Source organism: Eleutherodactylus coqui, chromosome 7, assembly GCF_035609145.1.
Source record: "Eleutherodactylus coqui strain aEleCoq1 chromosome 7, aEleCoq1.hap1, whole genome shotgun sequence".
NCBI classification, from domain to species: Eukaryota; Metazoa; Chordata; class Amphibia; order Anura; family Eleutherodactylidae; genus Eleutherodactylus; species Eleutherodactylus coqui.
In genome coordinates, this window is record NC_089843.1 from 199,937,712 (window position 1) to 199,950,910 (window position 13,199).

The following is a 13,199-nucleotide window of genomic DNA, read 5'->3' on the forward strand; positions in this document are numbered from 1 at the left end:
GTCCCCAGATAGGGGACGTATCAGATATTAAACTGATAAGAACAGATTTTTTTTTTTTTAAGTTGACAAGCCCTTCACAAGGGGGGGTGTTTTTATTTGCACAACATATATTTACATAGACGCTTTAAAAATGCTTATCAATAGTACATTAAAACATATTAAATAACACATTAAAACATACCATTTAAAACATTCGTCTACATAATATACATTAAAAAATACAGAACAAATTAAAAATCACATAAAAGGGCCCTTGGTGGCATCAGATTATGGAGCTCCATTCTGCTAAAAGCCATTTTCTTGCTAAAACAGGAAAATTTTTCTTGTCTACTAAAAAGTACTGGTGCATCTCATTAAGAGTAATTGATAAAATGTCCTTCACAGATAAAACTTCATGTTTAAAAACTAGAATATTTCTGGTTTTCCATAGAGCTGCTTTGACCGAATTGACCATCTTCCCTGCCATAATTCTTTGAGTCTGTGTGGGGCATTCCAGGCATCCATATAAAACGGCATCCAATGTAAGTCTCTTAAGTCCTGTGATCTTTATCATAAGCGGTGATATCTTAGTCCATACTTTCTTGGCGATAAAACAAGTCCATATAAGATGTAGTGTTGTCTCTTCTCCTGGGCATCCGGGTCTTGGGCATGCGGCAGTGTTGGTCAAACCTCTACGATGCTGGAATGCCCGGCATGGAAGACAGTCATGGACGCAGCTCCAGGCCAGATCTTTCTGTGAATTAAAAATATAGTGGTTAACCATCATCCAGGTCTCTTTACTCTTTTTTTCGTTAAAATTACTGACTTGTACATAAAAACCACTTTCTTTTATGGTTTTTAAAATGACTTTACTATTCATTAAAATTTGCGCACTTTTGCCAGTAAAATTATATAAAATCACTATTTTTTCTAAAATCTTATACTCGCGGGGCAAGTTAAAAGAATAAGGGGAATTTAAAACCATGTGGAACCATCCATTCCTCCTCATAAAATAGCCAGTGTTGTATCGTAAAAAATAAGACCAATAGTGATTTTTAAAAAGAGCACCAATACACATACTAAAATACTTCGTATATAAAAAGGCTTTAAAATCAGGGAAATCTTTTCCTCCCATCTCCTTCGGCTTCATTACGATTTCCCTGCTGAGTTTTTCCATCTTGGAGCTCCATAAGAATGTGAAGCATGCCTTTACAATGTTATTAAAAACTCTGCCAGGAGGGGGAAACACTAAGCTTAAATACAGTAAAATGGGTAAAATCACGGCTTTTGTGACTAAAACCCTCCCCTCCATGGTCAGCTGCCGCATGCTCCACATACAAATTTTCTTATTGACTTTCTGTGCCACCAAGTCCCAACTATTAAGACCTCTGTTGACCTCATTGAAGGAGACACCTAAAATTTGCACTGAGTCGGACACAGGGATGGGGACATCTGACAAGGGCAGGTCCCCGATGTTTAAAATACTACTCTTGTTAAAATTTACCTTAAAACCCGAGGCGCAGCAATAAAACTCAATTTGCCTTGATGCTCTCTGGATTGACAGGGTGTCCCTTCCAAGTATTGCCACATCGTCCATGTACCCCACTACTTTGGCCTCGATCCCCCCCCCCCGCCGGGCAGGGGGATCCCTCGGATCAGCTTGTCCCGTCGGATTGTACATAAAAGAGGCTCTAGGGCGCAGATAAAAAGTAGTGGGGACAAGGGACACCCCTGCTTCACCCCAGAATTTAAAAGTACTTCCTGCGTCCTAAAACCATTGACTAAAATTCTGCTTGTGCAATTATCGTAAAACGCTTTAAGAGACAATAAAAAACCTTCCGGTATACCCATTCTCTCTAAAACCTTAAAAAGATAAAAATGTGACACCCGGTCAAAGGCTTTCTTGAAGTCTATTGTTAAAATAGCCATTTGACCTTGTCTTGATTTTGTGTCACTAATAACATCTTTGATCAGGTTAAGATTCTCCCATATGCTCCTCCCGGGCACCCCACAGACCTGGTTGGGGTGTACAATTTTGCTTACTACGGTCTTTAGTCTGTTCGCACATATTTTGGCCATTATTTTGTAGTCACTGTTCAGAAGGGTGATGGGTCTCCAGTTTTTGATGTCAGTTTTGTCTCCTTTCTTGGATAAAAGAGACACGTCACCCTTCCTCCAGGACCCCGGGAGGGCTTTAGACATAAAAACTTCAATAAAAAGGGAGAAGAGGTCATCCTTAAAAATACCAAAAAAGGTGACATAAAACTCTATGGGTATACCATCGAGCCCAGGCACCTTACCTGGTTTAAAACTCTTAATAGTCTCTAAAATCTCCTGTTCTGTGATGTCCCTTGATAAAATCTCACGAGAACCAGGATCTAAAACGTCAGTGATCTCCTTCAACGAGTCATTCATAAAATCAATGTCAACAGGTTTAGTATTAAAAAGATCCGCATAAAACTCATACACTTTCTTTAAAATACCCTGTATGTCCTTGGTGCCACCGAGATCATCGAGGACTGTCCGCTTGTCTCTTATCTTCTTGAAGAAGTACCTGGAGCAGGTTTCATTTTCCTCCAGATGTTGTACTTTAGAGCGGAAGATTATTTCTTTTCCCCTCTGCTCCAGGCACCGGGCGATCTCTTTCTTCACCTCGATGATCTCGTGGTCCACCTCTATATCATGTTCACGGAACTTATACAGGGTCTGCAGGCGAGTGTTCAGGTTGGAATAAAATGTACGTTTTTCTTTAGCCTTGGCGATCCCAACCTTGATTAAAAAAGTTTTTAATTTTTTGCTTCATCATCTCCCACCACTGGCTGGTGGGAGTGTTGGGATCTTTCACTCGCCTGCAGTCTTTATAAAAAGTGATAAAATCGGATAAAACCTGCGGATCTTCTAAAAGGGACACGTTAAACTTCCAGGCATTTTTACCGGATTTCCTCTTTAAAACGGTATCAACTTTAAAATATAAAAGCTTATGGTCAGAGAAAATGTTGGTAAAAGAATCACATCTAAAAGGCAGTACTTGATAAGAACAGAACATAAAATCTATCCTGGAGCTGCAGATCTTGTTGCTCCAGGTGACGCCGGCTTCCTCTGATGCGTTGGGATTGCATTTCTTAAAAGCATCAGTGAGCTTGGCGTCTAAAATCAGATTTTTTAACATAGATGAGGTCTTATCATAATTTCTGCTCACTGAGCTAGAAAGCCGGCGTTCCCCCTTTAAAATACAATTAAAATCCCCTGCTAAAATCAGGGGGTCAGAATCATTAATAAAAAGGGGTAAAATCTCTAGCATCTCTGCTCGCTCTTTCTTATCCGCTGATCCATAAAAGTTTAAAAACTGCCACTTTATACCATTGATAAAAGCCTTGACCAATAAAACTCTGCCTGGTAAAATTTCATTAATAACGTCAATTAAAACGTTTCCTTTAAAAAGAATGGCGACCCCCGTCGATCTGGTCTCGTTAGAGCCGGACCAGACCGACGGTCCATGTACCCAGTCATCTTGGTATTTTTTGTAGTTTGCTCTATGCGGGATGCCGCACTCCTGCAGGAAAAATACGGAGGCAGCAAAGATAGTCAGGTAGTTGAAGAGGGCGACCCTCCTCACGTGGCTCTCGATACTTCTGACATTAAAAGTGAGTCCCGACAGAGCAGCCATTGGAGACTAGGATATACGTGGGTCTTCAAAAGTCTCCGGGCAAGCCAAAGACCTCGCTAGCACTCTCACACCCCCCCGCATCCAAATCTATCGAGAACGGCGATGCTGGAGAGGAACCCACTCCACTTAGTGGACCCCCGACGGTGCCCGAGAGAGGCATTTGCGTTAGATCCCATACCGATTCTATTCCTTCCGGAAACTCCAAGGGGGCCAGCAGGCCGGCTCCCGTGCTTATTTCTGTCCCCTCCGCCGGGGTGGGTACTTGGCTCACTTGCGTTTCTGTGCCCTCGGAGGTGGCGCCCCGCGCCCCCTCCTGGCCGGGAGGGGGAGGGGCCTTCTGGGATGACACAGCAGGGGGTACTTCCCCCGGGTCCTCCGACTTCGTCGGGATCTCCGGGGTTCCCCCCTGCACCACCTCCGAATAAAGCTTGCCTCCTGAGCCTTTCCGCCGTTTCTGCGTTGCGGCCGCTGTGCCCCCTGGGTTCTCCACCTCGGGCACCGCTTGAGCGGGCATCTTCTTTGGGCCTGGACCGGCTTCCCCGGCCCTACTACCTCTACCGGTTTCCCGGGAGGGAGAGCCTGTCCGCCGGTCACTCACCCTCCTTTTGATGCTCCGCTGCTCCTTACCACTCTGGGGGGGTCCACTGGAGACCTCCATCTCCTCAGGTTCCTCTCCCTGGGGGGGTGCTGCTTGGTCATCTGGCTGCCCTGGCTGCTCTTTGGGTCCGGGTCGCCCTTGCTGCTCCGTCTTCTGTGCTCTGTGGGGGCAAAACGTGTAGAGGTGACCAACACTGCCGCAAAAATAACATCCTTTCCCTTTCTGACATTGGCTAGTTTTGTGATCCGTGCCCCCACACTTCTTACAGGTGCTCGCACAGGAATCCTTATGGTGACCGTATTGTGAACAAATCCTGCAGAAGTCGGGCATTCCCGCAAAGTACAGGTCGCCATTCACTTTGCCCAATTTAAAACGCGCTGGCGGCAAGATCACTCCCCCCGGCTTACTGGGGTCACTTACACACGTGGCCTGGAAACGCCACTTCGAGGTCCAGATGCCAAACTCGTTCATAATTTTTCCCATACATCTGACGGATTTAAAATAGCGTAAGAGGAAATCCTCAACCTCTTTAACGTCAATGTAGGGTGAATACATCTTAATCACCACAACTTTGGTTATGTCGAGGACGTGCTCGACCAGCAAGACACCCTCAAGCTTCGGATCTTTTTTGTTTGGTATGGCTGCAACCAGATCACGAAAGATGCCCGTCTCAGTTAGGGTGACGTCATAGATCCGTCGCTTGGGGTAGTCTTGGATCGCTAGAATCTCACGTTTTTGCACATTAAACACTCCTTGCAGCACGTCCTCGACGACATACCTCAGGCCACGTGTATCCGCACTATTGGTAAAAGAGACACGTACGGTGTTCTTTATCCGCGCATAAGCCGGTATTTCGGTTGGGTTTTCACCCATGTTGTGGATATAGTGTCACAAACCGCTTTGTGACGCCTAGGAATAAGTGCCCTCCTCTGGCCCGGAGACCAGAAGAGGCAGGGGGATCGCGACCCGTTTACTCTGGGACTAATCTCTCTCCCTAATGGCAGCAGGCGGGTGAAGCCCACCGAAGTGGGCGATCCCGCCAGGCAAAGGAGAGGGGTACCCGAGTTACCTTCCGGCTAAGACTTCCTGTACCAGGTACACTTGGTCTTAGCCAAAAGGCCGAGAAGCGATAACCCGTAACGGGTTTCACCTGTAGCCCGGTCCGCCCAACTCCACTTCCAAGGCTTGAGGCAACACGCTCAGCCAGCACTCTGGGCGCACCCACAATGCACCCAGGCAGCTGGGAGAGCTAGTAAAACTTTCCATAGCCCCGCCCCACGCCTTCTCAACCGCGCCCAGCCTCACACCCTCAGTCCTTCCTCTTGCACCGTGCTCACGCATCCTAGGCTTGCAGAGCCTGCTGCTGCTGCAGGACTCGTCAGCTCCCTACAAAGGATGGTTAAGCCGGCGATGACACTAGAAGCAAGCACTAGTTTGTCTCTGAAGGTGCGTCGGTCGGTCGGTTGGAGGGATCTCTTCGGCCGGCCGCATTTCCAGTGGGGACGGATGGAAACTTTTTACCTAAAATAAGGGAAATTGGCTTCGGCCCCATAGGGCTTTATTGCCTTCCCCTGGGCCAGCATTAGTAGACCCTAGTAAGGAGAATATTAGAGCGGCATGGTCATCCGAAGAACTTCAAAACATACAGCAGGCCTTTTTTGCCCGCCATACATACATAACTACAGATTTTATATATTTTTTTACATATATACATTAGATATACACACATTATATATATATATATATATATATATATATATATATATATATATACACACACACACACACACACACACACATTATTATATATATATATATATATATATATATATATATATATATATACACACATATATATACACATATATATATACACACACACACACACACACACACACAATCTTAAATCTATCTTTAATCTATATCTACAAAATCTGTAATTTAGAAATAATCCATATCTATATTCTACATAATTAATAAAGATAGATAGATAGATAGATAGACTCACATACATACATACTGTATGCAATTGAGCCAGGTGTTTGGAAGGCTGACAATGTCACTCCTTTGTGATGTCATGAGCCAGGTGTATGGCAGGCTGATGTCACTCCATTGTGATGTCATCAATTTAGAAGCATTAATACCGGGCTTGGCAGCCATTTTAGTCAGTCTCTGCTGCAGCTGGGAGACGGGAGATGGTCTTTATTTCCACCAAGAAGCTGCAGAACTACCGGTAACTGCATCATTTTTATTTTATTCAATATAGGTTTTATTGGTTTCATGGAGGGGGGGGGGGAAACTTTTGCCTTATCTCAAAGCAATGTAAAAATAACTTTGACAATGAAACTTAATAAATCAATTTCGAGTTGAACTATATCATGTTTGTCTGTGATATTTTATAAGGTCTACAAACAGGGGAATGAGGGGAGGGTAAGCGGGGGGGAGTGGTAAGGGAGGGTAGGTATCTATGACACGGGAGAAAGAGAAAATAAAACAAAAAGGGGGGGGGGGGGCTCCGGAATTGTTGTTTCTCTTTACGATTGTGGTTTAAACGTGTTACTCACATGTCCCTGTCTGTAACCACTTGGTAAATAGGGGTGAGCTCCGGGCATCTATCCATATCGCCCAGGTGTGATACAATTTATCATAGCCTGACGGCTCATCTGGAAGCCTCATTCTCTCCATACGCTCTATTTCGTGGATCAGTTATTTTTAGTGGAGTGCATTTTTTATGCAGCACACAAGGGGGAGACAGCGGCCTACCAAAATCGAGTTGCCTGCTGCTGTGGCTTTCTTTTTTTTAAAAAAAAGGTAGGTTCCGTTCTTCCATGGTGAGGAATAGGCAGGGAGGTTCCGTTTTTGCCAGCTGGGGAATGCTTATAGGCAAGGCCTTATCCCTGGTGGTGCGTGTAACGTCAGACCACGTTTTAGACATGCAGCAGCAGCAGCATTCAGTCAGTGGCTGACAAACGAGCTCCATGCAAGTTTACATTAAAGGAGATGTCCCGCGCCGAAACGGGTTTTTTTTTTTTTAAACCCCCCCCCCGTTCGGCGCGAGACAACCCCGATGCAGGGGTTAAAAAAACCACCCGCACAGCGCTTACCTGAATCCCGGCGGTCCGGTGACTTCAATACTTACCGCTGAAGATGGCCGCCGGGATCCTCTATCTTCGTGGACCGCAGCTCTTCTGTGCGGTCCACTGCCGATTCCAGCCTCCTGATTGGCTGGAATCGGCACGTGACGGGGCGGAGCTACACGGAGCTACACGGAGCCCCATAGAGAACAGCAGAAGACCCGGACTGCGCAAGCGCGGCTAATTTGGCCATCGGAGGCCAAAAATTAGTCGGCACCATGGAGACCAGGACGCTAGCAACGGAGCAGGTAAGTAAAAAACTTTTTATAACTTCTGTATGGCTCATAATTAATGCACAATGTATATTACAAAGTGCATTATTATGGCCATACAGAAGTGTATAGACCCACTTGCTGCCTCGGGACATCTCCTTTAAACAGACACATTTCTTTCTTTACTGTATTGACTGCGGTCTGTAATCGAGCGGTTGAACTGTTTCTGTGTCCATGCATTGAATAAAGCAATACATCCTTGTAAAGTAGACGTCCGTTCGTTGGAGTTCTTTGCTCCCCGAGTGTTGCTCCATCTCTAAACGTTGGCCTGGATCTTCATGGACGAATACTGCCCATCCCACGTGGAGCGTGTATCTCAGCCCGCGTGGAGTGCTGCAGTCCAATGAGGTATTCCGTGCTACATAGCAAGCCTTGGGCCTGTGTGATTGGGGGTCCACTGCTGTCTGTCCACTCTGAAGCGCGCATCCGGGGCCGGCCGCTTTTCGACTACCAGCGACTGCAGGTCACACACACAGGCTGGTTGGAATGGCCTAGCATTATCCTGATCCGGAGGTGTAACTTGAAGCTGCGGGGCCCCAGTACAAAGTCTGGAACTGGGCCCCCAAACTATAAAGCTTCATTGATAGCATTGGTTTACAATGTGGGGAAGAGAGACTTTATGGGCCCCCTGGGGCTCCGGGCCCCCTGCACATACACCCATGACCCGAATACGTGGAGCATACAGAGGCAGGCTGGCAGGATACGCTGTGCCTGCCCGATGTTTCCAACTTGGCTATTAGCGCAGCGGTAGGTACGAACTATAGAGTGCGGCTGCCATATGAACTGGTGTGTGTGTGTGTGTTGTTTTGCTTCCAGTTGTACCTGTGCTGTGCACACTCTGGCAGACGCAGCTGCTCAGTGGATACAATGTTGCGAGCAGACGGGCTGAGTGTCAATCAAAGTGCTTGGGTGGTAGCAGCAGCCGCCGCCACAGCTGCGCTGCACCTCTTGCTCGTTGGTTTTGTTTTTCTGCTTTTGGAAACTGCTGTAGGAAAGGGGGTGCACCGGTCCTGGAGGTACTGCAATACCAGGTCAATGCGTGGAGTGGACAGAGCAAGCTCTTTTTCCAGCTCCCTGTTCTAAAAATCCATTTAATATATGGTCCCCAGATAGGGGACGTATCAGATATTAAACTGATAAGAACAGATTTTTTTTTTTTAAGTTGACAAACCCCGAGGGGTATTTTTATTTTAACAACATATTTCCAGACATATTAAAATGCTCATACAGTACATTAAAAACACATTGTATAACATATTAAAACATACCATATAAAACATTCCAAAAATTGTCTACCTATATTACATGTTGTTAAAATTCACATTAAAAACCACATAAAAGGGCACTTGGTGGCACTATATGATGGAGCTCCATTCCCCGATCAGCCATTTTCTCGATAAAATAGGAAAGTTTTTCCTGTCCACAATGTAATATTCGTACAAATCATTAAGAGCAATGGATAAAATATCTTTAACTGATAAAACCTCGTGCTTAAAAACTAAAATATTTCTGGATTTCCACAGAGCTGCCTTCACCGAGTTGACCATCTTCCATGCCATAATTCTCTGAGTCCGTGTGGGGCATTCCAGACATCCATATAGTATTCCTTCCAGTGTTAGTTTCTTTAATCCTGTTATTCTTTTAAGCAAGGGTAAAAACTTAGTCCATATCCTTTTGGTTAAAAAGCAAGTCCATATCAGATGCTGTGTTGTTTCCTCTTCTCCACATCCGGGTCTTGGGCAGGCGGCGGTGTTGGTCAGTCCTCTACGATGCTGGAATGCCCGGCATGGAAGACAGTCGTGTATGCAGCTCCAGGCCAGATCCTTCTGTGGGTTAAAAATATGATTATTGACCATTCTCCACGTCTCTTTTGTTTTGCTCTCATTAAAATTACTAACTTGAACATAAAAACCACTTTCCTTAAAACTCTTTATCATTAATTTAGAATTTGTTAAAACCTGTGCACTTTTTCCAGTAAAATCGTATAAAACCACAATTTTCTCTAAAATCGTATAGTCTTTAGACAGATTAAAAGAATAAGGGGAGTTTAAAACCGTTTTGAACCATCCGTTCCGCCTCATAAAATAACCTGTGTTGTAGCGTAAAAAGTAAGACCATGCGTGGTTTTTAAAAAGTGCGCCTAGGCACATGCTAAAATACTTTATGTATAAAAAGGCTTTCAGATCGGGGAAGTCTTTACCACCCATTATTTTTGGCTTCATCACTATATCTCTTTTCAGCTTTTCCATTTTGGAGCTCCAGAAGAAGGTAAAAACAGCTTTTACAATTTTGTTAAAAACTCTACCAGGAGGGGGGAACACTAGGCTTAAATACAATAAAATCGGTAAAATCACCATTTTTATGATTAAAACCCTCCCCTCCATGGTCAACCTTCTCATATTCCACATACATATTTTCTTGTTTATTTTTTGTGCCACCAAGTCCCAGCTGTTAAGACCTCTGTTATCCTCGTTGAAGGAGACACCTAAAATTTGCACAGATTCAGACACAGGAATGGGGACATCTGACAATGGCAGGTCCCCGATATTTAAAATACTGCTTTTATTAAAATTTACCTTAAAACCCGAGGCGCAGCAATAAAACTCAATTTGCCTTGATGCTCTCTGGATTGACAGGGTGTCCCTTCCAAGAATTGCCACATCGTCCATGTACCCCACTACTTTAGCCTCGATCCCCCCCCCGCCGGGCAGGGGGATCCCACGGATCAGCTTGTCCCGACGTATTGTGCATAAAAGAGGCTCTAGTGCGCAGATAAAAAGTAGTGGGGACAAGGGACACCCCTGCTTCACCCCGGAATTTAAAAGCACTTCCTGTGTCTTAAAACCATTTACTAAAATTTTGCTTGTGCAATTATCGTAAAACGCTTTTAAAGACAATAAAAAACCTTCCGGTATACCCATTCTCTCTAAAACCTTAAAAAGATAAAAATGTGACACTCGGTCAAAGGCTTTCTCGAAGTCGATAGTTAAAATAGCCATTTGACCTTGTCTTGATTTTGTGTCACTAATAACATCTTTTATCAGGTTAAGATTCTCCCATATTGCCCTCCCGGGCACCCCACAGACCTGGTTGGGGTGTACAATTTTACTTGCTACGGTCTTGAGTCTGTTTGCGCATATTTTTGCCATTATTTTGTAGTCGCTGTTCAGAAGGGTGATCGGTCTCCAGTTCTTGATGTCGGTCTTGTCTCCTTTCTTATATAAAAGAGACACGTCACCCTTCTTCCAGGACCCCGGGAGGGCTTTAGACATAAAAACCTCGGTAAAAAGGGAGAAAAGGTCATCCTTAAAAATACCAAAAAAGGTGACATAAAACTCTATGGGTATACCATCGGGCCCAGGCACCTTACCTGGTTTAAAACTCTTAATAGTCTCTAAAATCTCCTGTTCTGTGATGTCCCTTAGTAAAATCTCACGAGAACCAGGATCTAAAACGTCAGTGATCTCCTTCAACGAGTCGTTCATAAAATCAATGTCAACAGGTTTAGTATTAAAAAGATCCGCATAAAAATCATACACTTTCTTTAAAATACCCTGTATGTCCTTGGTGCCACCGAGATCATCGAGGACTGTCCGCTTGTCTCTTATCTTCTTGAAGAAGTACCTGGAGCAGGTTTCATTTTCTTCCAGGTGTTTCACTTTTGATCGGAATATAATCTCTTTTCCTCTCTGCTCCAGGCACCGGGCGATCTCTTTCTTCACCTCGATGATCTCGTGGTCCACCTCTATATCATGTTGCCGGAACTTATACAGGGTCTGCAGACGAGTGTTCAAATTTGCATAAAATGTCCGTTTTTCTTTAGCTTTGGCGATCACAACCTTGATAAAAAATGATTTAATTTTTAGCTTCATCTTCTCCCACCATTGGCTGGTGGGAGTGTTGGGATCTTTCACTCGTCTGCAGTTTCTATAAAAAGTGATAAAATCGGATAAAACCTGCGGATCTCCTAAAAGGGACACGTTAAACTTCCAGGCATTCTTACCGGATTTTCTCTTTAAAACTGAATCAACTTTAAAATATAAAAGCTTATGATCCGAGAAAACATTGGTAAAAAGGTCACATCTAAAAGGCAGTATTTGATAAGAACAAAACATAAAATCAATCCTGGAGCTGCAGATCTTGTTGCTCCAGGTAACGCCGGCTTCCTCTGATGCATTGGGATTACATTTTTTAAAAGCGTCAGTAAGTTTCTGGTCTAAAATCACGTTATTTAGCATAGCAGAGGTCTTGTCGTAGTTTCTGCTTACTGAGCTGGAAAGCCGGCGTTCCCCCTTTAAAATGCAATTAAAATCCCCCGCTAAAATAAGAGGATCAGAATCACTAATAAAAAGGGGTAAAATCTCTAGCATTTCTGCACGTTCGCTCTTATCTGCTGATCCGTAAAAGTTTAAAAACTGCCACTTTACTCCGTTAATAAAAGCTTTGACCAATAAAATTCTGCCTGGTAAAATTTCGTTAATAGTATCAATTAAAACGTTTCCTTTAAAAAGAATGGCGACCCCCGCCGATCTGGTCTCGTTAGAGCCGGACCAGACCGACGGTCCATGTACCCAGTCATCTTGGTATTTTTTATATTGGGCTCTATGCGGGATCCCGCACTCCTGCAGGAAGAAGACGGAGGCAGCGAATATAGTCAGATAGCTGAAGAGGGCGACCCTCCTCACGTGGTTCTCGATGCTCCTGACATTAAAAGTGAGTCCCGATAGAGCAGCCATTGGAGACTAGGAATATGTGTGGGTCTTCTTCTTAGAAGTCTCCGGGCAAGCCAAAGACCTCGCTGGCACTCTCACACCCCCCCGCGTCCGAATCTATCGTGAACGGGGACGCTGGAGAGGAACCTACCTCACTTAGTGGACCCCCAACGGTGCCCGAGAGAGGGATCTGTGTGAGGTCCCATATCGATTCGAATGCTTCCGGATTTCCCAAGGGGGCTAGCAGGCCAGCTCCCGTGTCCATCTCGTTCCCCTCTGCAGGGGTGGGTACTTGGCTCGTTCTTGACTCTGTAGTCTCGGAGGTGGCTCCCTGCGCCCCCTCCTGGCTGGGAGGGGGAGGGGCCTTCCGGGATGGCTCAGCAGGGGGTACTTCCTCCGGGCTCGCCATCCCTGTTGGGATTTCCGGCGTTCCCCCCTGCACCACCTCCGAATATAGCCTTCCGCCCGAGCCTTTCCTCCTTTTTGTTGTAGCTGCCGCCGTGCCCCCCGGGTCCTCCGCCTCGGGCACCGCTTGAGCGGGCATCGTGGGAGGGCCTGGACCGGCTTTCTCGGCTCTGCTACCTCCACCGGTTTCCCGGGAGGGAGAGCCTGTCCGCCGGTCACTCACCCTCCTCTTGATGCTCCGCTGCTCCATACCTGCCTTCTGAGGGGGTCCACCCGAAACCTCCATCTCTTCAGGTTTCTCTCCCTGGGGGGGCGCTTTTTGGTTCTCTGGCTGCCCTGGCTGCTCCTTCGGTCCGGGTCGCCCTTGCTGCTCCGCCTTCTGCGCTCTGTGGGGACAAGACGTGTAGAGGTGACCAACACCGCCGCAAAAAT

General features: G+C 45.6%; 1 non-coding gene and 1 pseudogene across 1 annotated transcript; both read right to left on the reverse strand.

Annotated features, from left to right (window-relative positions):
* LOC136574191 (U2 spliceosomal RNA) lies at nucleotides 1-47 on the reverse strand (annotated as a pseudogene).
* Nucleotides 48-8,644: 8,597 nt separating this feature from the next.
* LOC136573866 (U2 spliceosomal RNA) lies at nucleotides 8,645-8,833 on the reverse strand. The gene has a single exon (XR_010786082.1). It is a non-coding gene; the product is annotated as a U2 spliceosomal RNA (small nuclear RNA).
* Nucleotides 8,834-13,199: the final 4,366 nt, after the last annotated feature.